Source organism: Thermobia domestica, chromosome 9 (assembly GCF_964235325.1).
Source record: "Thermobia domestica chromosome 9, izTheDome1.hap1.1, whole genome shotgun sequence".
NCBI lineage: Eukaryota > Metazoa > Arthropoda > Insecta > Zygentoma > Lepismatidae > Thermobia > Thermobia domestica.
In genome coordinates this window covers 282,797,280-282,823,623 of record NC_137462.1, presented here as the reverse complement: position 1 = coordinate 282,823,623, position 26,344 = coordinate 282,797,280, and the positions used below count along the sequence as shown (strand labels likewise).

The 26,344-nt window shown below is 37.6% G+C and overlaps 1 protein-coding gene across 7 annotated transcripts in view; it reads left to right on the top strand.

The window, feature by feature from the left end:
• The window catches only part of LOC145660729 (uncharacterized), a 122,877-nt gene that overhangs the window by 54,751 nt on the left and 41,782 nt on the right, over positions 1–26,344 (top strand). For 2 of the 7 annotated variants that reach the window (XM_081726124.1, XM_081726125.1), the window contains exon 1: positions 17,434–17,595. The exons of 1 other annotated variant lie outside the window; for it this stretch is intronic. The gene's annotated coding sequence lies outside the window, so the exon portion shown is untranslated. Of the gene's footprint in view, positions 1–17,405; positions 17,596–17,627; positions 17,803–26,344 lie in introns of those variants that run through there. 4 more of the 7 variants (XM_081726126.1, XM_081726127.1, XM_081726130.1 and 1 more) reach the window with 4 other exon arrangements.

Below are 26,344 nucleotides of genomic sequence, written 5' to 3'. Positions count from 1 at the left end.
ATTGTATTTATGAATGGTAATGTGGAATAATTCATCCTAGGGAAATGTATGGATTACACCGGTCATATGGGGCTTTAACCCTTATCCGGGCAATCGGGGCCTCCCAGGCCCAGTAGCTTCATTTTTCTAAAATTTCTCAATAACCATACATATTTCGAAGACATAAAATACTGAATTCTTCTATCTTTCGTCGAAGTTAAAATCATGAACATATCGAGTTGGTAAAGCTAATGTTCTTTTTTTTTTTAATTTGAAAATCTTTTCCTGACGTAACCGGTCAACCGGGGCCTAGGAGGCCCCGTATAACTTTAGTGAAATTCCTGTCAAATATTAGATCAAATTGTCACATAATTATATATTGAACACGTGACTATTGTAACTAGTCGGAACAGTATGCGGCAACAGACATTGAATTTTGAGTGTTCTGCACTTAAAATATATACTGGGCCTGACAGGCCCCGGTTGCCCGTTTACGTTACAAAAATGTCTGGACCGGATTTGCTATTCTGCTTGGCGGCTTACAAAAGCGTGACACGAAGTTTCGCTACTTGACAAAAAAATATACCGGTACATTCTAGACTAGTCTAAACAGTAAGTGACAATAGGCATTGAGTTTGTGTATTCTGCACTTAAAATATATACTGGGCCTCACAGGCCCCGGTTGCCCGTTTACGTTACAAAAATGTCTTGCCCGGATAAGGGTTAATACGAAGGGGCCCCCGAAGCAAAGATATAACAATTAATCATTGTCGTAACTTGGAACCCGATTGACGATTAGCTTTCTGGTATTTTCTTAACACTTAATTTCCAGCGATTAGCAATAAAGCATAATCTCACCCTTTCCAATCCCTAGAAAATAAATTTTACAATCATAAAATCTCACTTTTTTGTTTTACTTTTTTTTTTGGGGGGGGGGGGTAAGTTGCAACAACGATTGTTTTCACTAGCATTTAAAACCTAAAGATTGTATTGTAACCCGAACTTTTTTTTAAAAGGTAGAATTGAAAAGCGTTAAAAGCAGCGTTCAACTTCATTATCACTAAGTAAACACTATTCGGAGTATTTCAGTTCAGTTTCAGTACAATTCTGCTTAGTTTGCGAACCATTGCTAACGGTTAGAACGTACAGTACGCAAATAGGGTGACGCCAAAACGGGAGGGCAAAGGGAGTCCTCCTTACGAAACGCCCTTGCATCAATGCCCATAAGCATCATTCTCTGGTAGGGCCTTTGTACTCCCAGTCCGCCTCTGACTGAATCGTAAGTGTTGGCACAAAATGGTTGTGGTGTTAAGCCTTGAATATAACGCATTTAATAATTACTAATTACTTTCGATCAAATGCATGAAAAGGGAGTTTTATTTGCTTATATATATATCTAATCTCATTGATTTCTTATATAATTGATTGTATGGAATCGAATTTGGTGATATGGATTCTTAATTAGGAGACATTAACATAATACAAAATCGTAATGTATTTATATTCTAACAGTTTTTACTACATAATTATAATGACACATTTATTTAGAACATAAGGCAAACTTCGGTGGCCCCGCGTAGCGTACTTGCTAACGCTCTCACCCGGTGGAGGCACTCTGTCGAAAAATAGTAAAACGCTTTTTCAGGTCAGCCACCCTGAATGAGGTTTTCCTGGGTTTTCCTCATTCACACCAGGCAAATGCCGGGGTGGTACATAACTTATAGGTTTCAGGGCGCTTCCTTCTTTCCCCAATCCTTTCATCCTTCCCTTTCCCCGGATAGTGTGCTAGCCCAGGGACGTAATCCCTCTAACTCGACGGGCTAAATGGTCTTACATGCCGGGAACCCAGAACTCTAAATCCTACATCCTAAATAAATAAAACCTGAATATAATTAATTCAGTTGGGTTGGAGAGTGTAGATAATATATAATTCTATATTGTGTGTCCTTCATAGCCATAGAGTCATTCTGGTGATATTTTCAAATCGCAATATTTCTTGGTTCTGTTCTGGCCGTTGTTCCCAGTGTTGCCAATTTGGGGGAAAAGTTGCTAAATCTAGAGGGTTCACATTCCAGGATAGCGACAAAAAATAATTTTTCCGATTAGCGACTTTTTTGGTGATTTTAAAATGACGATTTGGCGACTTATTTACAAATCTAGCGACTTTTGTACTGAGAACAACCTATCCTAAAATAAGTATTATTAACTCGAATCAATTCAGATATATGTTTATTTTCCTTTTGCTTATTTGAATCAGTGCAGATGCTGACGAACTGGGAAAGTACATAAACATAACATCTATCTCCATATTCCCGCTTTGATTGCTGTTATCTCTTACCTTCTAACGGGGATCAACTCCAGAATTTAATGTTCATTAGTTTGTAGAGCTTCCGTTTAGAAGCACAAATATTTCATTAACGATAAGAAACAGATTATCTGTAGAAGTGTGAGTAGAAGTGAAGTAATTTTCCTAGACTTTGAATTTTGTTCGTTTTTCTCAACTATTTTTGATTTCATTGAAGCAAAATTGATGATAAAGTTATATATAAGGGAAATTATTGTTAGTTATATGAGCAGGGTCGGATTTGGGATTTTCTGAGGGGGAGTGCACCAATAACTACCAGTATATTTGAATTCAGTTGGATTTCTTAAATTGCTTTTAGGCATCTGTAGTGTGAGTGAGGAAATGTCCTGCAAATGCTAAGGGTTAGGCTATTTGAGAATGCGTTTTCGAAGCGTTAACCCCCGTAGCGAACGCGACCAATGTGGCTATTCGGTAATTTTACTTTCTCCAGAGCTATAAATCATTCTGCGAACTAGTCAGAGTTTTCAGGTCTTTCTTGCCAGGTCCAGGTCTATAATAGCAGACTTCCATACTCTGTACAAAGCATTTTTCAAGCAGCTGTTTCTTGTTAAAATCCCCTTGCCTATCAACACGTCTTTCCTTTTTCTCCTTCCTTTAGACATCTTTTAAACAGCAGGCGGTCTATTGTTCCGAAAAGAACCAAATACGCTCGAGCTGACGTTTTCTCCGCGTTTTTATTGCTTTCGCGTTTGTGATTAGCCACCCCCACATTTAAATACATGGTCAGCGTAATCCAAGCGTACGCATGAGTAATAAAAACGCGTGGCGAACGCTTATGATTAGCCATGGACTAAGTCTCTGTTCTCGGTAAATCCTTTTCTTTCAACGTCTAGAAAATTGACTTAAACTATCGATTTTGCAAAACTTCCCTTTGTTTTAACCCAAATGGAAACATGACAGCAGAATTTTTTTTGGAAAGTGTTGCTATTTTCTTCTGCTACCTTTTCGCTTTAGTTTGTGTATATTTACAACGAAGGAGGGTGCATGTGCACCTTTGCACCCCTCTAAATACTGCCCAGTGAGTTTTTCATATGCGCTCTTTTAGCGTATATAGTATTATGGCTTGAATTGATCACGTATATATATATACAGAGAATTGATTGATTCGTATGTCAATTTCATTTGTTCACTGTGCAAAGGTGGTATGAGGTAAAGGCTTGCAATTTGGTGTAACTTTAGACGAAGAAGTTTTGTTTTGTTTCGTCACATAAGCATGTCACTTGTACTAAAGATTGAAGAGATATATAGTCAAAGCTAAAATTTCTATTTTTTTCCTTATGGGACTGCAATGGTAAATTCTGAAAGAGCCTGAAAAAACGTAAATCCAAGTGATAACAAACAAAAAACTGTGTGGTGTGATTCTATATCGCAAGCCAACCAAATATGCGTCAATTAAGTGTCAAGGTCAGAGGTCACGGTCAGATCAAGGTCACAGGTCATCTTGAGAACCATAGGCGCCTAACACATGTAAATAGTGGGGGGGACAAAATTGGCCAATAAAGATTAGGTGAATTTTATAATAATAATAATAATTATATTATTATTATTATTATTATTATTAAAATAATCATTCTTTCTGTCATTGGCTTTGAGGATAAGCATAGCTTCAATTTTTATTTGTGGTCTACAGAAATCATGGTTGCTGTTCGTACGAGGAGACGATCACTGTTGAGCATCCTATCGGGAAGGAAGACTACAAATTGCGCTACGTAAAACCCCAACGAAGAAAACACACTATTGTAAATAAATGTTCTGATAACAATGACATTAAATTGTGCAATCAACAAATAAATTGCGCTAACCTCGATTGCTAGTGGTTTTCGGTTGATTAAAATTTTCGACACCTTAATGGGAACATTATCCGAAAACATTGGGAGATTTCACCGCACAAAAAAAAAAAAAAAAAAAAAGGAAAGAAAAAAAAGAAAAAACTCCTCACGGAACTCTGTTACCACACAAGGCATCGATAATTCGATGAATTTCACAGCAGAAAATACTCGCCCAGAAGTCAAAACATTTTTTCACTATGAACAGCAATATGAACAACCATTGCTAATCCAATTAGGAATGAATTTTGCCTTTTGAAAGCATTATACAAGAACGAACTAATTATATACTAAATTACTGCATTGCTCTACCATGGTAAAAAAAAAAAATAATATGTTTATTACTTACGTAAATTTAAAGCTTCTTTCTTGAGAATGATCATTTCCTGGTCTTGTAAAAATGTATATGAACACCAAATAGTCGAAATGTTTAAGATACAGTAGAAGCTGTTTATACAATAAAAAGTCACAAACTATATCAGTATCACTCGGAGTTCCCAACACACCACATATACACAATAGTTTAGGCTTCAGAAACAACCAAATGTTTTTCTGCGGATTTCTGTCTTTAATACGAATTCATTTGCTATATCACGCACATTTAATTTGTCAAGTCTTTCCTGGTGAATCTGAAGAACAGCAACATGATTAAGTCTACTCTGAGTCATAGTGCTTCTAAGATAGGTCTTTGATCGACGCAGAACTGAAAACGTTCTTTCAGCAGTAGCCGTTGTAGCGGATAAAAGTAAATGTAGTTCCAGCAAAGTTTAAATTTCAGAGAAGAGGTATGATATATTCCCCATGCTACTTAAAATATCAACGACGTCTTGCACTGAAAAAACATCTCTGGCATGAAAGAACATCTCTATTTGAGAGGTAGTTTTCCCTGAAAGACAAGACTCTTTGGATATTTTTTGGTGCCCCGAAAGTGAGGGGGGGCAAAATGCTATGTTTGCCCCCAGTCTGAGAAGTGGGGGGCACATGACCTCTTTTGCCCCATGGCTCAGGCGCCTATGTTGAGAACCCATTTGAATACACTGAAAACAACGCAATGTCCGCACATCACCATGTCAAATGGGTTCTCAAGGTGACCTGTGATCTTTCTCTGACAGTGACCTCTGACCTTGACACTTGATTGACGCATATTTGGTCGGTTTGCGACATAGAATCCTACCTTACAGCTTTTTTCTTTGTTATCACTTTGATTTACGTTTTTCAGGCTCTTTCAGAACTTACCATTGCAATCGCATAAGGAAAAAATCGATATTTGACATTTGATCCTATATATCTTCAATCTTTCGTACAAATGAAATGCTTCTAGGTGAAACTGTGACAGGACACGCTGCCCCTTCAGCATTTGTGCACCGTTGTTTTCGCAAGTTTTAAGTTTCGCTCACTTCGAGCGGTGTGACTGAGCGTTCCGCTCAGTAACCTTCTGAACACCACCAATGTTGTCTAGACTTGACTGGCAACAGTGACAACATATGATCGGGGAGCAGCAAGTTGAATCGACGGCAGGAGGAGCAGGTTGCAGGTAGACAGAAGAGAAATGCAGTGTAATAAAACAAGTGGGAACGTATACAGAGGAGAATAATAAAAGAAGAATGCAGCGATGAAGAATTAAGAATATAGAACAAGAATTGTTAAAGGACTTGTTTTGTTTTAACCTGCCGGTAAAGGTAAGAAAACTGAATGTGCTCGAAAAATAACAAGTAAGCCATATTCGTGAAGAAGCCAGCCACTGCAAGTAAATATCGCATGTCACGTACTAATGTCAACGAAAAGAATTAAAACAAGTGATATGTGTATACGATATACGACACATTAAAGCATGCTTTGCACTCGTAACATTATAGAATTCTTTTGATATTACCGTAAAAATATATGCGCATATAAAAAGTAAATCTAAAATAGTGTTACATTATTTATGTAAGCCGATATAATATTATTCATTTCAAATACCTCACTCATAATCTAATCTATTTTATTGGATACTGCATATCAGTGCTACAAAAAGTAAATATAAAGTTTCTTGCGCCAGTCAATATTAGTAGAAGTTAATAACTTGTAGACACTCTAAAGGATCAGTAAATATAGAACGTCGTGCATATAATGAGCGCACAATATGAACGCATTCCTTTGTATTGAATTATTTTAGTCGTAAGCTCAAGTTTGAAACATATATACATAAAAAGCGCTTAAAACAAAATCAATCTATATTTGATATAGGCCTATATAATGGCGGAATATTACTTCAAATTATAGCCATAAAAATATCTAACAACCACAGTAGTAATATAACATTGTTACGTAACTATTATTTATGAAGACTGTGCGAGCTAACATATTTATTTGTGAAGAATGTTTGAAATATCAGTAATAAGTTGAATTCAATTTAAATAAAAGTTCGCCAGTCGTGACTATCAAGTGTCAGTTAGTTAGTCACTTTGCATTCAAATTAGTATTTCACTAGTGAATCATCTGTTCGGGCAAAGACAGAATGGAAGATAGAAACAATTATACCAAGCGGCAAGTATAATGTAATAGTTTAGTGCATCCGTAAAAAGGAAATAATTAAAAATAAAAATTAATAATAAATATAAAAATAAATAAGAGATCAAGCTTCTCTAAAACAATTCTTTCTGGACTTGTGAAATAACAGATTTGCTACTGTCGTCTGGACTTTCCTTTATTCTAAAAAGACTAAATAGTAGAGAAACCTTATTGCATGTATTATTATTATTTTTGTTGTATATGGTATTTTGTATGTTTCCTTGTTTGATATATCTTGTTTCTTTTAATTACTTGTCAATCTCAGTGTTATGTTGAACGGTATCAATAATTAAAGTGAGTGACGTTACCAAGTCATTATTGAAGCGACTATTTACGTCAAAATATTGCTTATTTGTGGCAAGCATTATCTGTTGTGTATATGAATACTATTTTGTGATAGAATGTGGTATTATAAAAACAAATATAGTAAATAAATACATGTGGTTTTTAGCAAGTTTACGCAATTGTATTCTGAGGATTCTGAGTCTAGATTGCATCATCTCTCTACGTTCACGCTACGTCTGACAACTTCGTGAATAACATCAGTGTGGAGATTTATATTGAAGGCTCGAATGGTAAGTAGTCGATTACGACCCAAGAGTGTTGTAGTATTAATATTGGTATTCTTATTTGAGTTCATTATTTCTTGATGCACTGTTTTCGGAGCGTGCGCTCCTGCTACCGAGATTCCGGATAACGGGAGGTTATTAAAGATTTGTTTCACATTTTAACCATTAATACCCTCCACCGTTACCGTCACCGTTACATTTTAGATTATGAGACTTAGACGCTTGTGAAGAATAGTGGCAGTCAAGAGTGTGCATTTCGTGAACTGCTAGTTGTGTAGTTTACTTCGTCGTAAAAAATAGTGAACATGGGTGGAAATCGGCGTAATCGACAAAGAGACAGTGCAAGTGCGAGTGCATCTGGTGGTGCGGCCATATCAGACTCAGATAAAGTAGTGTGTTGTGAGGATCCAGCTAGAGATGAGTATCATGTACAATGTTGTCTGTGTGATCGTTGGTACCACCGCGTGTGTAGTCAAATGACAGAGGAAGAATGGAATGCTCAAAATGAACTCGAGGATGATGCACCCGTTGAAGCATTATGGAAGTGCGGACAGTGCGAACCACATAAGGTGATGGAAAAGGGAGAACGAAGTCTGTCTTTGGATGCGATGGAGCAGATGCTTATCCGTATGTTTGAGAAGTATAATGAAAAGGGACACTGTGAGTTGAGGTTGAAAATCAAGGAAGATTTTCAGATGGAGATGAAGGTTATTCAAGAGGATTTACGGGATAGTAGAGAGCAATTGGAGAATAAGATTGAAGAAGTTAGCAAGAAGTGTGACAGGACGAGCGCCTCGTTAACTCAACAGGTAAATGAATTGTCACGAAAGATGGACGGAACCCAGCAGGACATTCAAGATTTGAAGAATACTGTGCGTAAACTCGAGGAAGTGGCAATACTAACAGAGAAAAAGGCGAGTCAGCAATTTGAAGAAGTAAATAGAAGAATCGATCAAGTATCGAAGAGCTGTGTAGCAGGTATGGCACAATGTCAGAACAGGATGCAGGATGAGATTGCAGATGTGAAGCATGAGGTGTTGCAGATGACTACGACACAGATAGAAGATCGTTTAGCCAAAGAACAGTTAAAAGTCATGCAGAAGACTGATGAATGTAGAAAGGTGATAGAAGAGGTTTCTGGAAGAGTGATTAGAGCCAACGCGCTGATGAATAATCAACTGCAAGAGTGTCGCGCGGAAGTGAGTCAGTCGAAGGCTGTCATGTGGCAAAACACTTCGGAACTGTGGAAAGTACAAGAAAAGTTGGCTTGTCAGGAGGTAGCAATCGCGTCACTTTAACAAAGGATAGAGGAGGAATGGCGAAGACATAGTTCAGGCGTAGAAGAGGAAACAGAAGTGAAGCGGCCATACTATCCTGCTCAATTTCCAAGCTTAGATGGAAGGCGCAATAGAAGTGAGTCCAGTGGTACCTACTGTGGAAGAAGTGCCCTCAATAGTACGGCGGCTTCTCGGAGCAAGGAAACTGAGGTGCACCCAAGTTATCGGAGAAGACGGCGGAGACGGATCAAGACCAGTTCGTCTGATGAGAGCGGGTATTCAGAAGAAGATGGATGGTCCCCGAAGACGGAAAGAAGGAACCGACAAAGAAGACAGCTTCTTTCTAATGGCAACGAAAATGGAAACGCCAGAAGACTAACGAACCGTCGCGAAGCCTATTCGGAAGCGGCTCAGGACTACAGGGAGGAAATAGAAAAGGAAGAAGACGAAGAGGAATTGAAATTGCGATTAACGGATATAAAATCGTTCACGCATTATCCACCAGAGAGAGGTGATTTGTCAGCTCAAGCGTTTATCGTACAGTTTGAACGAGAGTGTGCTCTTATGGGTGTGCGACCTAGTCAGGCGCTTAAGGTATTACCGTTCATACTAAGAGACGCAGTGCTATCATGGTATTATTCCAATGTCAACAAATTCCTCACGTATGCCGACTTCAAGCAAATGTTCTTAAGGCACTATCATTCAGAAGATGTAACATGTGCTAAGCTAACGCGCCTTAAGACTGTACCATTCAACCCTAAGGTTGACGGAAGTGTTGAACGTTTTGTTACGAATCGATTTTGTCAGATTAGGGACTTGGATTCCCAGAGCAGTGAAGCCCAGATTTGCAACACTATCATAACCTTGCTACCAGTTCAGTATCAGAGACAGTTGGTTTCATCACGAGGCCAGGAGTTAGCAGAAATTCTTGAAACAGTCCGACGACTTGAACTGATTCACGACACATGGGAAGCAAGACGGAAGACAGGAAGATATGGCGCTAGAAGATGGGAGGACGGTGAAGAGGTGATTACTCGTAAAGCTAAAGTAGGAGCTATATCGAAGGACCAGGAGGATAACAAGACAGAGCCTGCGAACACAAGAGAAGAATCACCGTACGAAGGACGAGATGGTGTACGAGGACGCGGGAACTATCGACGCGGCAGACGAGGTGGTCGTGCACGTTCTTGGAGGGGAAGTAGACGGCCAGGAAGGAAATGGCACACACACGAAGAATATGAAAGAGAGGACCCGAGATCCTCCCAAGAGGATATTCAACACCGTTGGGATCCTCGAGGAAGTCCAGATTCAAAAAACTAAATGAAGTATCCACCTCGCGGGTCGGAGGTAGGTACGATTTGTGTTGTGAGAAGACCCATGAGAAAAGTGTAAGTGAGGATATACCTGAGGAAGTGTATAGTGATGTATATAGTCCTTATGTGTACGTGAGTTTGAGTGTAGGAATGAGATAAATATTTTTCGAGTTAAATTTCAATGCATAGCTGGACAAGAGTGGGAGTATAACACAGATTGTGAGAATATTGATGACGTGAAGACTGACTTTGAACGAGTAAAAGAATGGTCTGGTATCATACGAGTAAGTGTGTTGGATGAAGTTGTGCAAGCACTTGTTGATAGCGGTGCGGAGGTGACGTTGTGTAGTCTAGAGTTGTGGAGAAGGGTTACGAAGATTATATCACGTCCGAAATTGAAACCAGCACCCCACGTAGTTCTTGTCGATTATAGTGGAACCAGGAAGAAAATGGTGAAAGGAGAAGTATATCTTCCTGTGACAATTAAAGGAATACAGACGGATGTTCGAGCTTTTGTGGTGGACGGGCTTAACCAAGATATTCTACTGGGTCGTGATTACATGAGCAAGTTTCAAGTCAGAATGAATTTTGGAAATGGCATAGTAACCATTCAAACTGGGGAGCAAGAAGTCATAGTGCCCATGGTTGAAGCGAAGGAGGAAGAAAGTACGTGTAATAATATGATTAATGAGTTGAGTGTAAATTACCATCAACCTGTAAACGTCATAGAAGGATGGAGTGAATGCGAATGCCATCCAGAGGAAGTATGCAGCTCACAGGTATGTGGATGCGATCATGAAGATCTGAAAGAAGTTTTAAGTCAGTGGAACAGCGTATTGATTCAACAAGAAGATTCGTATAATGAAGCTAGGTCAAGGCAAAGAGATGATTGCAACCTGAGACAAATTACGCTGGCACAAATACAGGATCAAGCTCTTGTGGAATCTTTGTATGACCCACTTGTTCAGGAGATTCAATGTTCGGCTTGCTGTCCAAAGAGAGTGGAAGTCATGGAAGTCAGGGAAAAAGCGACTGAAAAAAGTATGTACGCTACCCCAGAAGAAGTGAGAGAAGTGGTGGAGAAAACTCCTATTGGTCCGGAACACAAGGAAATGTTGTTCAATGTGCTGATGAAGAGAAGAAAAGTTTTCGCCCCGTTCCCAGGAAAATGTAACAAGTTTAAGTATACAATCCAAGTCACCACTGAAGATCCAATTGTGAAACGACCTTACCCAATTCCACTGTGTTATCGAGATAAGGCGAGGGAGCAGATCCAAAAATGGTTACGTCAAGGTATCATTGAGCCTGCAGTGTCAAAACATCACCATCCTCTGGTAATAGTCAGAAAGAAGAACTCGGATGAGGTTAGAGTCTGTCTTGATTTGGTCCAACTTAATAAATTCGTATCTTTGACAAATCTGAAGGTCGAACGCCTCGATGACCTCTTTGCAAGATTTAATGGGATGACCTGTGCAACGTCCCTCGACCTGGTGCATTCGTACTGTCAGATCGAGTTAACTGAGGATTGTAGGGATCTTGTAGCATTCTCTTTTGAAGGCCAGATATATCGTCATTGCAGAGTACCCTTTGGTTACAAGAATGGTGGAGCTTGTTTAATGGCTGCGTTGCAGAGAGTGTTGGGAGTTGCTATTCTTGAAAATATCTTACTGTATATAGATGATATTTTAATTCCCGGGACTGATCCAGTAGCTCACATCGAGTTGTTAGATCAAGTATTGTATAAGTTGGAGGAAGCAAATATGACAGTCAATTTAAAGAAATGCACATTTATGGTATCTGAGACAAATTTCTTAGGTTTTGTAGTAACACCGGTAGGAATAGCGAAAAATCCAGAGTGCGTGGATCTGGTAAAGTCATTGCCAAGGCCTACAACTATTAAAACATTGCAACGGACCTTAGGATTTTTCCAGTGGTGCTCCAAGTTTATACATGATTTTGCTCGTAAGTCAGCACCTTTATACCAGCTGCTTAAACAAGGGAAGAAATGGACCTGGTTGCCTGAACATACGAATTGTTTCGAGGAAATAAAACATGAGATTTGTAAAAATATACTTTTAGTGCATCCAGATATGTCAAAAGACTTCATTATCATAGTCGACGGTTCGACTATTGGGACTGCTGCTATTTTGACTCAAGAATATGAAGATGGGAAACGAGTTATTGGTTTCACTGGACACATACTTAAGCCTTGCGAATCTCGCTATACCATTACCGAGATAGAGATGTTGGGTGTTGTGAAAGCTATTAGAAAATGGCGTAATCTATTAATACGGCATCATGTGATCGTACAAACTGACCATCAAGCTTTAGTGCATTTTAAGAGCATAAAATATTGGAATACCAGGCTGTATCGCTGGTGTATTGAAATGCAAGATGTGGAGTTGGAAATCCAATACATACCTGGAGTAACCAACGTAGCAGCGGATACTTTGTCTCGTATCACCGTATGCCAATCACCTAGAATTGTTACAATTTTCAATTTTCATGTCCTTCCAGGAGATTTAGCAAATATGACCAGTGAGGATTGGAAGCAATACCAACGTGAAGATCCAAGATTAATGAAGTATATTGATGCTCTGGAGCAAGATCAGACCAATGTACCAGAAATAAGTTGGGGTAAATCTGTACGTCTGTATTATAAGATCCAACAAGGTGTGCTGTTAAAACGTGATATTCATTTGAAAGATAAATGGAGGATAGTTGTACCCAAAAGTTTAGTAAAGAGAGTACTGAGATGCTACCATGATGACAGGGGTCATTTTGGATATGCGAAGACACACACGATGCTTCTAGAAAATTTCGTTTGGGAAGACATGTATACTGATGTGCGACAATACATCCGCAATTGTGTATTGTGTATGAGACACAAAGCTGATCATCATCCTCTCTCAAGAAAGTTACAGTCGGTCACCGTTTCGAGAGCCCGAGAGTTACTATCAGTTGATGTAGTAGGGAAGCTTCCAACCAGCAAGTCAAACATGGCATATGTATGCACGTGCATGGATGTGTTTACCAGGCATCTAGTAGCCTACCCAATGAGACGAGCTACTACTGCTGCAATCCTGAGGTGTCTGGATTTGTATTTTATGCATCTAGGTATTCCGGACGCCATTATATGTGACAACGGTCCATGTTTTGTATCTAGTAAGTTCCTAGGATCAATGGCTAGTAAAGGAGTTAAAGTGTATCACACCACGCCATACCATCCTCAAGCAAATCCCGTGGAGAGGATGCATAGAGAAATGAATAGGCTTTGGAGGTTGTATTGTGCTGCACAACATGTGGATTGGAATAAGCACTTGTTGAATATTGTTATGTTACTGAATTATACTATTGTGGAGAATTTGAACGTTGCCCCAGTCCAAGCACATCTAAACGTGAAGGATGTAACGCCTGTGATGAAACGACTGTTCCAAGAGGAGGCTGATGAAGACGGAAATTCGTGGGACAACCGGCTACTTATGATTGCACACCGTAAGAAGTCTCAGATGGCGAAGAAGAATCAACGTACCAACGAAAAAATGACATCGGATCGGCATGCTAATCTAGGCGATCTTATATTCCTCAGGGCACATCCCGTCAGTGATGCAGCAGCACAGCAGATAAAAAAGATGTTCGATCTGTACTCAGGACCATACTTATGTGTTCGTAAGCCAAGTCTTAAGGTTGTGGAGCTGATTGATCCGAACAATGGAAAATCTATAGGACACCGATCCGAACATCAGTGTAAATTGTGGAAGCCCACTAAGGAAGAATACTGGAAATGGCGGAAGAAGGCAGAGGAGAATTGTGCCAGTCATCTTTTGAAGGACTTGCCTGATGAATACTGCGAATAGATTGCGGGCTGTACATATTTCGAAATATTGTTTAAATATGTATATAAGTGTATGTGTTAGATTTCATTTGTTTGTGTATTATCTTACTTCTATAAGTATCTGTGGAACTAAGGGAAAGTTAATCTGTGAATGCTTAGTGACGGCGCAGGGATCAACCTATTCGGACGCCATATGTGACAGGACACGCTGCCCCATCAGCATTTGTGCACCGTTGTTTTCGCAAGTTTTAAGTTTCGCTCACTTTGAGCGGTGTGACTGAGCGTTCCGCTCAGTAACCTTCTGAACACCACCAATGTTGTCTAGACTTGACTGGCAACAGTGACAACATATGATCGGGGAGCAGCAAGTTGAATCGACGGCAGGAGGAGCAGGTTGCAGGTAGACAGAAGAGAAATGCAGTGTAATAAAACAAGTGGGAACGTATACAGAGGAGAATAATAAAAGAAGAATGCAGCGATGAAGAATTAAGAATATAGAACAAGAATTGTTAAAGGACTTGTTTTGTTTTAACCTGCTTGTAAAGGTAAGAAAACTGAATGTGCTCGAAAAATAACAAGTAAGCCATATTCGTGAAGAAGCCAGCCACTGCAAGTAAATATCGCATGTCACGTACTAATGTCAACGAAAAGAATTAAAACAAGTGATATGTGTATACGATATACGACACATTAAAGCATGCTTTGCACTCGTAACATTATAGAATTCTTTTGATATTACCGTAAAAATATATGCGCATATAAAAAGTAAATCTAAAATAGTGTTACATTATTTATGTAAGCCGATATAATATTATTCATTTCAAATACCTCACTCATAATCTAATCTATTTTATTGGATACTGCATATCAGTGCTACAAAAAGTAAATATAAAGTTTCTTGCGCCAGTCAATATTAGTAGAAGTTAATAACTTGTAGACACTCTAAAGGATCAGTAAATATAGAACGTCGTGCATATAATGAGCGCACAATATGAACGCATTCCTTTGTATTGAATTATTTTAGTCGTAAGCTCAAGTTTGAAACATATATACATAAAAAGCGCTTAAAACAAAATCAATCTATATTTGATATAGGCCTATATAATGGCGGAATATTACTTCAAATTATAGCCATAAAAATATCTAACAACCACAGTAGTAATATAACATTGTTACGTAACTATTATTTATGAAGACTGTGCGAGCTAACATATTTATTTGTGAAGAATGTTTGAAATATCAGTAATAAGTTGAATTCAATTTAAATAAAAGTTCGCCAGTCGTGACTATCAAGTGTCAGTTAGTTAGTCACTTTGCATTCAAATTAGTATTTCACTAGTGAATCATCTGTTCGGGCAAAGACAGAATGGAAGATAGAAACAATTATACCAAGCGGCAAGTATAATGTAATAGTTTAGTGCATCCGTAAAAAGGAAATAATTAAAAATAAAAATTAATAATAAATATAAAAATAAATAAGAGATCAAGCTTCTCTAAATTCTTTCTGGACTTGTGAAATAACAGATTTGCTACTGTCGTCTGGACTTTCCTTTATTCTAAAAAGACTAAATAGTAGAGAAACCTTATTGCATGTATTATTATTATTTTTGTTGTATATGGTATTTTGTATGTTTCCTTGTTTGATATATCTTGTTTCTTTTAATTACTTGTCAATCTCAGTGTTATGTTGAACGGTATCAATAATTAAAGTGAGTGACGTTACCAAGTCATTATTGAAGCGACTATTTACGTCAAAATATTGTTTATTTGTGGCAAGCATTATCTGTTGTGTATATGAATACTATTTTGTGATAGAATGTGGTATTATAAAAACAAATATAGTAAATAAATACATGTGGTTTTTAGCAAGTTTACGCAATTGTATTCTGAGGATTCTGAGTCTAGATTGCATCATCTCTCTACGTTCAAGCTACGTCTGACAACTTCGTGAATAACATCAGTGTGGAGATTTATATTGAAGGCTCGAATGGTAAGTAGTCGATTACGACCCAAGAGTGTTGTAGTATTAATATTGGTATTCTTATTTGAGTTCATTATTTCTTGATGCACTGTTTTCGGAGCGTGCGCTCCTGCTACCGAGATTCCGGATAACGGGAGGTTATTAAAGATTTGTTTCACATTTTAACCATTAATACCCTCCACCGTTACCGTCACCGTTACAAAACAAAACTTACGCCCTTCGTCTAAAGTTACACCAAATTGCACGGCTTTGCCTCATACCACTTTTGCACAGTGAACAAATGAAATTTACACACGAATTAATCAACCCTCTGTGTGTATATATAAAAGAGGCAAAACTCCACGAACATTTTTAAGTGACTTTATTGTATCAACTTCTTGGCAACACTGGTAGTACCATGAATATGGCGCCATTTTGAAATTCATTAGCACCTGATAGATACACCCAGTGATGCCAATTGAAGGGAAATTTCCCTTGGCGCAGGGAAATTTTGAGTAAATTTTGGAGAAAAGGGAAAAAGGGAAATTGCTTGTAATCTCTCAATATTGCAGGGAAATTTGAACCTCTCTTCAATCATTTATAGATTGAATGTATTTACGTATCTCATTAATCTAATTAAAATTCAGTATTAATTCAACGTCGTACTTATTACAAACATAATCCGTTGCACATATTTCATATAAATTCTCACAAGTTATCTTGCTTTGCATTTGTTAATATTTATCAACATTACACATCGATCAACATATTCAGTTAAATTCGAAACATTACAATAATGCTTATTTAAAACCTTTGATCAAAATTAATCTTCCCAGTGTGGAATTTAATGCAATGCAATAAGATGAAATATTTCTCAATTAAATTATCACTCCAACTATTATAACAGTTTGGTTTTCCCAATCAGAAGATGTTTTTCCCAACCAGAAAATTGATTGTGAAGAGGATTAATCGATGTAAGAGAAGAAAATCTGCGTATCGTGAATGTAAATGTGTATACATGGGAGAATACTGGGTCATTAGTGTGTGTGTGTTTGTGTAAGTTTACAAATTTTCTGGTAACTGTGCGCACAGAATTATAAATTCTTAAGAATTACGCATCTCTAAACTTTGATTTAGTTTGTATTGTGGTTACGAACATTATTCGTGTACAGCCAAAGACAGTAGCAGCTCCAGTTTTCTTTGTAACTGTTCGTATTCGTTTCAGTAAATAGGGGAGTACTGTTCTTAAGTAAGTACATACCAAATATATACTTAATATTTCCTTTGTACCTTAGGTTACATTAATATTAAAATCTATCATGATATCTAGGATAAAAATTAAATTTACATAATATTTATTTTATATTTTTTATGATTTATTTAGGTTGTTCGTCCTGACCGAGGTATTTATAGGGTTTTTCCTCAGTCACACCAGGCAAATGCAGAGATTGCACCTTTAACATAGGTCCTAGCCTACACCTTTCCATATTCTTCCCCCTCCTCTATCGCGACGCCTTAGATACCTAAACAACAAATCAAGTTCAAATTCTGCGTAAGCTCAAAGGAAGGCTGTCAGGTATCTGCTTGTATGTAGTTAAAAGATTGGGGTGAGGGGGTGGAAGCGAAAACGATTAAAAATACGTTTACTAAATACAGTACTTGAACGATTTGGATGAAGGGAAATTTTGTCCGGAAAAGGGAAATTCAGAAGCTTGTAAAGGGAAAACGGCTCTGAAAGAATTGGCATCACTGGATACACCTGCGTAAAATTCGTGGTTAGTTGTTAACAAGATAGCGCGAATAATTGTGCACCTTTCCATGATATGCAGGTTAGTCGTTTAGGTCGAGCATACAAACGGAAACGTTCTGAAACACTGACCCCCATGTTCATATCTAGATAAAGGAGATCAATATCCAGGTTCGTTACCATGTTTTTCAAAGCACAAGACTTAGTTCTCGTAGTAATGCTAAATGACTTACGGCGGGTTAGTAGTGAGGGTTATTACTTTCTTTATTACGACTTAATTGGGATGTTGATTCTAGAACCCCGCGCGCATAAACTATCAAATTGAACCTAATAATATTGAAAATTGTAATAAAATTGGCGAGGTTGCTTCTGAAATGCGTAAGTCGTTTTATGGTTCCCTAGTATCATTCATAGTAGCAAATTCATACATAGTCCATAAACCCTCACGCTCTGCTGTACTTTCTGTAGATTCAGAGCACCTACAGAAATATATTAAATATATTGTTTTAGTATTATACTTCCTTTGTTGATTAATAGATATGCTTCGTGCAGTCCGACTTCAGGTAAATGTACTTAATTCATCACACATTTCCTTTTTTCAACAGTAATTTAATTCTTACTATACTAGCAAATATTCGTTAAGGGAGAATTTGCATTACAGGTTCAGATTCACAATAGAAGGGCTTACCTTTTATGGGTATTAATTACAGCGTAGTGATTTATGTCATAGAAACTACAGATTAAAAACCAGTAACAGACTTCGTGCAGATTGATTGTATGCATCATCCATATATTTATGAAATATATACAATCGCTCTCACAATTGAGCGTACACCTTATTTATTACCACAAAAATGCACAGAAGACATCTACATAAGTGAAGTATGTATTTCAAAGTTAAAATATTACTTCCTGAACAGATCTAGAACAAATTAGAATACATTTTCTTCGTAAACATTATTTCAGTAATGAGTAAAAAAATCAGAAATAAAATAGTATGTGTATTTGGAGTCTCAAAATTGAGCGTACATATTTCATTATTGAAGAGAAAAAAATATTCAGTATTTTGTGGCACCACCTTTGGCTTTTATTACAGCAGCTAACCTTTTAGGCATGGAGCATACCTATTTGTGAGTCACTGAAGGAAGAATTTTGCTCCATTTTTCTTGCAGTACCCTTTTCAACTCAGTTTTATTCGTTATTTTATGTTTCTGCACTTGTTTTTTTTTTTTTTTTTTTTTTTTTTCTTATTCCCTCCACAAATTCTCAATTGGATTTATATCCGAAGACTGTGATAGAGTTTCCAACCTTTTTGGAGTGTTATACAACCACAGTTTGACAATATGGGCAATATGCTCAGGATCGTAGCCATGCTGAAAAAATACAATGACCCCACTGACAAATACCCGTATTTGTCCATTATGGTATGAATAAACTCCAAGTTACCGACACCAGAAGCGGACATACAGCCCCACAACATTACGGAGTCAGCTTTGTGTTTGACAGTAGGTCGTAGATTTTCCTGTTGTAGGGCTTTATTGGGTCGCCGCCACATATCCTGCAGTCCATCTGACCCGAACACATTAAACTTGCTTTCGTCATTGAATATCACTGAATCCCAGAACGTAAGAAGCTGTGAAGTATACGATTTAGCGAACGGCAATATTTTAACTTTGTTAACTTCACTTATCCATGGCTTCTTTCTGGCTATACGACCATGATATCCAGCTCTTCTCAACGTCGTACGTTTCGCTGTTGATGGGGAGAGCGATTGCTTTTCCCATCTCAAATAGAATTTTCATGGCAAATTTTGACACACTTTGACATGGATTTCTTCTTATTTGCATAACTACATTTCTTTGCTCTCACTTATTTACAATAGATTTTCTACTCCTCACTCGTTTATTGCGCACTGTCCCTTCATATTTAAATTTGTTAACAATTTTTTTTTTTTGCACTGTACAATGCGTTTTACGCACAAGCTGTCCAATTTGACGCAATGATTTACCTTTAAAGCGAACTTCGCTATTAAGTTTCTGACTGCCATAGTTGTCTCTCTTCTTCCAGTCATTGTGCTCTTGTTTTCACACAAAACACATTCGGCGCATCAAGATAGGTATTGATGAAGCTGAGTTCACTGAGTAAGGCCTATTGCACCTTTGTATCCCCTCTACAATCTTGCAATGAAGACAAATACTAAGGTGTACGCTCAATTCTGAGTCTTTGTTTTTTATATCCTGCGGCCCTAGTACGCATACATCCTTCCAAACACAGCAAATACTTACTTACATTGGCTAAACAAGCTTCGAAGTCCTTCAACATAGACCCATGGTAATTTATCGAAACAAAATATTATATACGTAGACGTTATAGCAGTTTTAACATAATATCTACAGGTGTACGCTCAATTCTGAGAGTGACTGTACTTCTTTCTCTTTGCATTCACTTTTTGTACCTTCAGCAATCATTTTTGAGGAGTGTACTTGCATTCGTCGGCGCAGATTCTTTTCAAGACGTCTTGTGTAAAAACAAAAGAACTCTTACTATGCTAGGTGGCCAATAAAAAGCACGAATGCGGTCTAATCGAGTCAGGACAGGAGCGCAATAGCGGGTCTATAAGATACCGTGCGGGTGCGTCCGTAGGGAGCACGCGCGTCAGCGATGGTGCGTATATCCGTAAACGTGGATTGTGCAAAACCACTGCTTTTACGTTATAAAGATATGTGATATATCCCTTCATAATGCGATGTTTTTATATTGCTTGGAAATTTGTTTTCCAAAGTAACGTTACAGATCTCGAATGTAAATTTCACAAATATGTCGATCTCGTAACTATCGGACACTATAGTTTCTTGTCACGAGTTAGCACACTGACTTGAGATAATTCACTTCACTTTGTGCACTGTGCTTCCTGACAGGTGAATTAATGCTTAATAGATTAACATTCATTATTGTATTGTAAATCGCATCTCACAGGTAAGAACACAAGATATTTCAATTATTTACACACTGATCTAGTAAAATTGTAAATTTTAGAAATGACCCATCTTTCACTATTTACATTATAGTCAAATACGTGCGTACTAGGTTCGACATTTATGTAACATTCTTAAAAATTGGGAGTATGATACACAGGAACTTGATTATTTAATGGTTTTAACTAAATGTTAGTAGTAGAAACAGAAAAGTTTTTAATTAACATCTTACATCTCTTTGCACTAGGCAGGTCTCTCTTCTTTTCTTTCTTGGGCTCCTCCGTGGTTAAGCGGTTAGCATACGCGCCTTTGGCATGGGAGGCTCGGGTTCGATTCCCGGCGGGAGTTCATGTGGTTCGGATTTCACGTTAATCAGTAGCTCCACGTCTCATATAGCCTCGCTGCTGAACGAAACTCTAAACTCACAATCAACTCTCTTCTTTTCTTTTTTAGCAAACACACACAAAAAACTTCACTGTTGCCAGATACAAAACTAAACATTATATTGCAATATCTAACACCCCTCCTGAAATATAATGTTTAAGAACAAAAACTATTTTTTTATTATTATTGTTATTATTAAAAATCTACTAGATAAATGAACAACCTACATGTTATACACGTAGTGCATTTACTCATCTGAAGCAGCTCTAAGCTTTAACCCAAACTTAAATTTTTCAAATTTTGTTTTATTCAAAGGCTTAGTTAAACCACCAGCAATCTGGTTCTCAGAACTAACGTACTCAATTTTAACTTCACCCTTTTCTACTTCGTCTCTTACATAATGGTACTTTATGTCTACGAACTTTAACTTTTTACTTCTTTCAGAAGTTTTAGCTGCTTTTATTGCTCCCTGATTATCTTCGAGTAAAAGAACTTCTTTATAAAAAAAATATCAGACAGTTTTAGATCCTGTTACAAATTATAAATCCAAGTTACCCTGCTGTTGCTTCGGCTAATGCTATATACTCAGCTTCGGTTGATGACAGAGTAACACAATTTTGTTTTCTACTACACCAAACTACTGTACTTCCAAATATTTGAAACATGTAACCACTGGTTGAGTTCCGATCTAAATACAAGATTCAAGTCACAAAGTACCTTTCACATATTCCAAAACTCTTTTCAAAGCATTTAGCAACTCTTTATTTGCTCAATTTTGATACATACTTAAAATGTTTAAAGGTATACTTAAATGTGTCCTAGTAGCTACCATAGCATACATCAAACTATCTATAATTTGTCTGCATTTATTTTCTAACTGTTGACTTTTTGATTTTTCGCATGCTTTTATGACAAAATTAAATTCCATTGGTGTACTTACTGGCTTGCAATTTTCCATATTGATTCGTTTCAGTACATTTTTCAAATAGGTTGTGTGGTTTAAGGTTCTAACACCTTGTTCTAAATCTTGATGATTGTTTATCTCTAAATAATTGGACACCCTTCCCAGATCTTTCATTTGACAATTTTTTCTACACTTCTCTTTTAACACGATTTTCTTCAGTCCCTAATATAAGTACATAATCAACAAAAACTAACAAATATACTCGTTTCTTATTCACGGTTTTGATATACAAACAATAATCATTTTTGGACCTAACAAAACCCTGTTTCACAAAGAAACTACTGAATGTATCATTCCATATTCGAGGGGATTTTTTCAAACCATAAATTGACTTGTGCGACTTCAATAAATGATTTTGTTTACATTCAAACCCTTTTAATGGTATCATAAAAGCTTCTTTCTTCATTTCACCATTTAAGAAAGTTTTAACGTCCATTTGATAAATTGGTAACCTTAACTTCTTAGCTACAGCTAATAAAATTCTTACAGTGTTTAATTTAACAACCGGTGCATAAATGTCTGCAAAATCACTTTCACTCTTCTATCGAAACCCTCTTGCTACCAATTCTTGTATGTCACATGTCCATTTTCATCTCTCTTTTTCTTATATACCCACTTGGAATCCACAATGTCACCTTCTTCGTGTTTTTCAACTACTGTCCATGTACTAGTGTCTTCAAGTGTTTTCAGTTCCTCCTGCCTTGCCTCTTTCCACGCATTTGCTTCTTTGCTCTGCATGGCTTCTTCAACGTCGTAGGTTCATCTGCTTCACAAACAAAAACAGTTTCATAGTCCTTAAGCCAAGTTGGTGCTTTAATTTTATCCCTTTTTCTGAGCTGAGGAAGCTGGGCTTCATTCTCACTTTCTGGTTACGGTACCGATGTTTCTTCCCATTCTTGTCCCTTTGACTTCCTTCTAGAGCTTCAGAATCTTCTGTTTCGGTTAGGATGTAAGAAGTGTTATTTTTACCGGATTCTGATTTGTGTTGACTTATTTCCTGGTTCGTCTTAAAAACAAGATACCGAGCCACATCGATTTTCTCACTTCCAGCGTAAAAAATTCTGTACCCTTTACTGTTCAAGTCGTAGCCCACAAAAATACCACGTTCGCTTTTAAATCCCATTTTAGTACTTTTTGTTTGGGAATGTGCACCCATACTTTTGAACCGAAAACATGAACATTTTCAATTTCTTCCTTCGAAACATCATTACCTGACCATACTTCAACTAGAAGTTTTCCTTGCACCTCGCTTGTACCTGAATGGTTTAAAATATATATTACGTGATGCACCGCTTCAGCTCACATTTCTTTGTTCAGATCTTGAGCTTGTAAAACAGTTCTTGCTACTTCTTCGATTGTGCGCATTTCGCGTTCAGCTTTTCCATTTTGTTCTGGCATGTAACTTACTGTTCTTTGATGAATGATTCCTCTACGTTCCAGAAGTTACTTTATTTCGCTATTTACGAACTCTAACCCACTGTCAGCTCTTAAAGTTTTTACCTTATACCCTGTTTCATTTTCCACCCGCTCAATTTTTTTCTAAATGCACCTGACTCTTGTTCTTCAATAAATAAACAATTCTGTAATGAGATACATCATCTTTCAACAGCAAAATATATCTTGAGCCCCCAAGAGATTCAACTTCCATTGGCTCTGCTAAATCTGCATGTATTAACTCACAAGGTCTTTTCGATTTATTTTGACTACTTTGAAAAGGTAACTTATCTTGCTTACCCTTCATGCACGACTCACAGAAAAAAAAATCGTCTACAAAATCAATGCCATGCTTCACAAGAATGTTACGGACCTGTGTCGCATTTTGGTGAGCCAACCTTTCATGCCATTTCTTTAACGTTAGTTTTACTTTTGTTGCTGCTACACTAACATGCACAGAATTTTCAAACTAAAAATCCACCCTGAACATCATTTTGTATAACTTTCCTACCCTTATGCCTATACATTTTACTTCATTATCCTTCTCCAACTTTCATTCTTTATTGTTTGATACTAGATCGTAACCTTTATCTGTCACTGCACACTCTGAAAATATATTCAGTTTAAGAGCTGGTACATACAAAACATTCTCAATTACTGAATCTACCCATTGTGTACCGTCAAAAGCTCTTACTTTCACTCTACCATCACCCAACGCATATATTTCTGATCCGTCACCAATTTTGACTGACCTTTGTACATCTAAACTTTTGTAAGTGGCAAACATTTCTTTCTTATAACACATGTGCTCTGTTGCACCAGTATCTACAAACCAATCTGCACAGTTTAGTTCTCCACTGACATAAGCGGAGACGAATGCATTTGATTACGTTTCGCTTTTGTGGGGGGCGCGGTGGCTCAGTGGTAGAGCGTTCACCTCTCGTGCTTGGGGTCCAGGGTTCGATCCCAGCCCCCGCCAAGTGAACTTTGTGGTGGACAAACACCGTGCTCGTGGGTTTTCTCGAGGTTCTCCCGTTTCCTCCCACTTACTTCATTCCACCATTTCACTCATCTCTCATAATCACCGTCTCCTTTAGCCTAACCGGCATAACCGTGGGACGTAAAACAAAGATTTCATTTTTTTTTCATTTCGTTTTTGCGACCCGCCTTGTCTTTTCCCAACCTTACAAAACAATTTTTAAATATGTGATCAGGTTTTTTGCAAAAATTACACACGGATTTATCCTTTTCACTTTGCTGCAGTGGAGAATGACGCTTAAAATAACCACCACCACACAAAAAACACTTTATATTTGGCCTTGCACTTCTTGAAGCACTACTGGCTGCCGAATCACTATCTCTGACTTTCTCTCTGGTACCGGTGATCTTTTCTAGTATCAAGCCTTGGCTGCAAAAGCACGAGTTCCATTTTCCTAACTGCTATCTGTAGATCTTGAATTCTTCAACCTTCCTTCTTCCACCAGTAATCTTAAAATAAGTTCATTCACATACTGTTTCTCTGCTGGTACCGACTCCCACGCAGTGACTAGAAATTTGTACTCCTCCGGCAGAGACATTAGTATCTTCGTAATCTGCATATTATCTCAAACGTTTTCACCCATAGATTTCAGCCTACAGCAAATGTTCTGAATCTTTGACATAAAGTCAACTACACTTCCACCGTCAAATTTAAGATTGAAAAATTGCTGCTGCAGCAGATGAAGAGTCATTTCAGATTTTTTTTCATACACTGACAGAAGCTTTTCCCACATATCCCTTGCACTATTGTAATGCAATGTCACGAATTGTGTAAGCAAGCTAAAAAAAGGCCTGAAACAATTCGTTTCCGATTTTTGCAGTCGTTTTTACGTCTGTAAGCTGACATGTTTAATATTCGTTTCTTTCTTTCTTTCTTTCTTTTTCATTTGTTAGTTACTTCAACGCTAACTGTAACCTCTATCATGCGTCTTCCTAGATCAAAAAACGTACCAATTTTATTTCCTGCAGTGTTTTCGCGTCACTGCTTTCGAAATGGGGAGGGGGAGAGCACACCTGCACATTTCACGCTTGCGTCTGCTCAATGCTTCAACATCGTGCAAATTTGTGACCAGGCTTGGCCGTAGCTTTTTTACCATCATGTGTGGTTGGCAACACTTATCGGATGCAGTGGAAGGGGCGGAGCTACCAACACCTGTGCTCACCTGTTCTTATCTTCGCTCGTTGTCGCTCACGCCTCGGCTCCGGGAGCCAATTCATGGGCAGGCCTGATCTAATGGTTTTATTTTAACTAAATGTTAGTAGTACAAACAAGAACGTTTTCAATTGTTTTAACATCTTAGCACACATCTCTGCACTAGGCAGTCTGTCTCTTTTTTTTTTCTTTTTTGTAGCGAACACACGCAAAAAAACTTCACTGTTGCCAGATACAAAACTAAACATTATATTTGCAATATCTAACACGTACATACACATCTCGTAGGAAAGAACACACCATATTTTGATTATTTAATTGCTACTCTATTTATTTATTGGACAAATTACCAGATACAGCATAACCTTGCCATTTTACACAGGGACATGCTAACAAAAGAAGGAAAAAAACAAGACAACAATAACCAGGGTTGGCTGGTTTAAACATTGGTTTAAACCAGCTGAATTTTTCAAAAAAAAAACTGGTTTAAACCAAAAAAAAAAAAAAAATAACGAAAAATGCTTTAAATCGCGTGAACTTTATGGTGATGTTTCCACATATCAAACCATCCGCATTACGTTTATCTACTTTTCACCTTCCGTCTCCTTTAGCCTAACCGGCATACACGTGGGACGTAAAACTCAAAGATTTCATTTCATTTTTTTTTTTTTTTTACTTTTCTCCTTTTAATCAAGGGGTCAAGTGTTCAATTCTCGGTCGAACCACAACCCATCTTTCAAGTGTAAACCAAGTAGCGATTCGTGGTGTCCCTCTAAGCAAAAGTCTTTTGTAGTAACCTTGGTATTTCATAAGGATGTTAGGCCTAAACATACGAAATGAAACCAAATTATATATTTCTACTTGATGGAATGCCAGTTGTTTTATACCGAAGCCAAGGTTGCTTAAATATATTGATAGAAATCGGCATAATTTATTAACTGCCTACGTAGCTTCCAACATCAGCTTAGATTT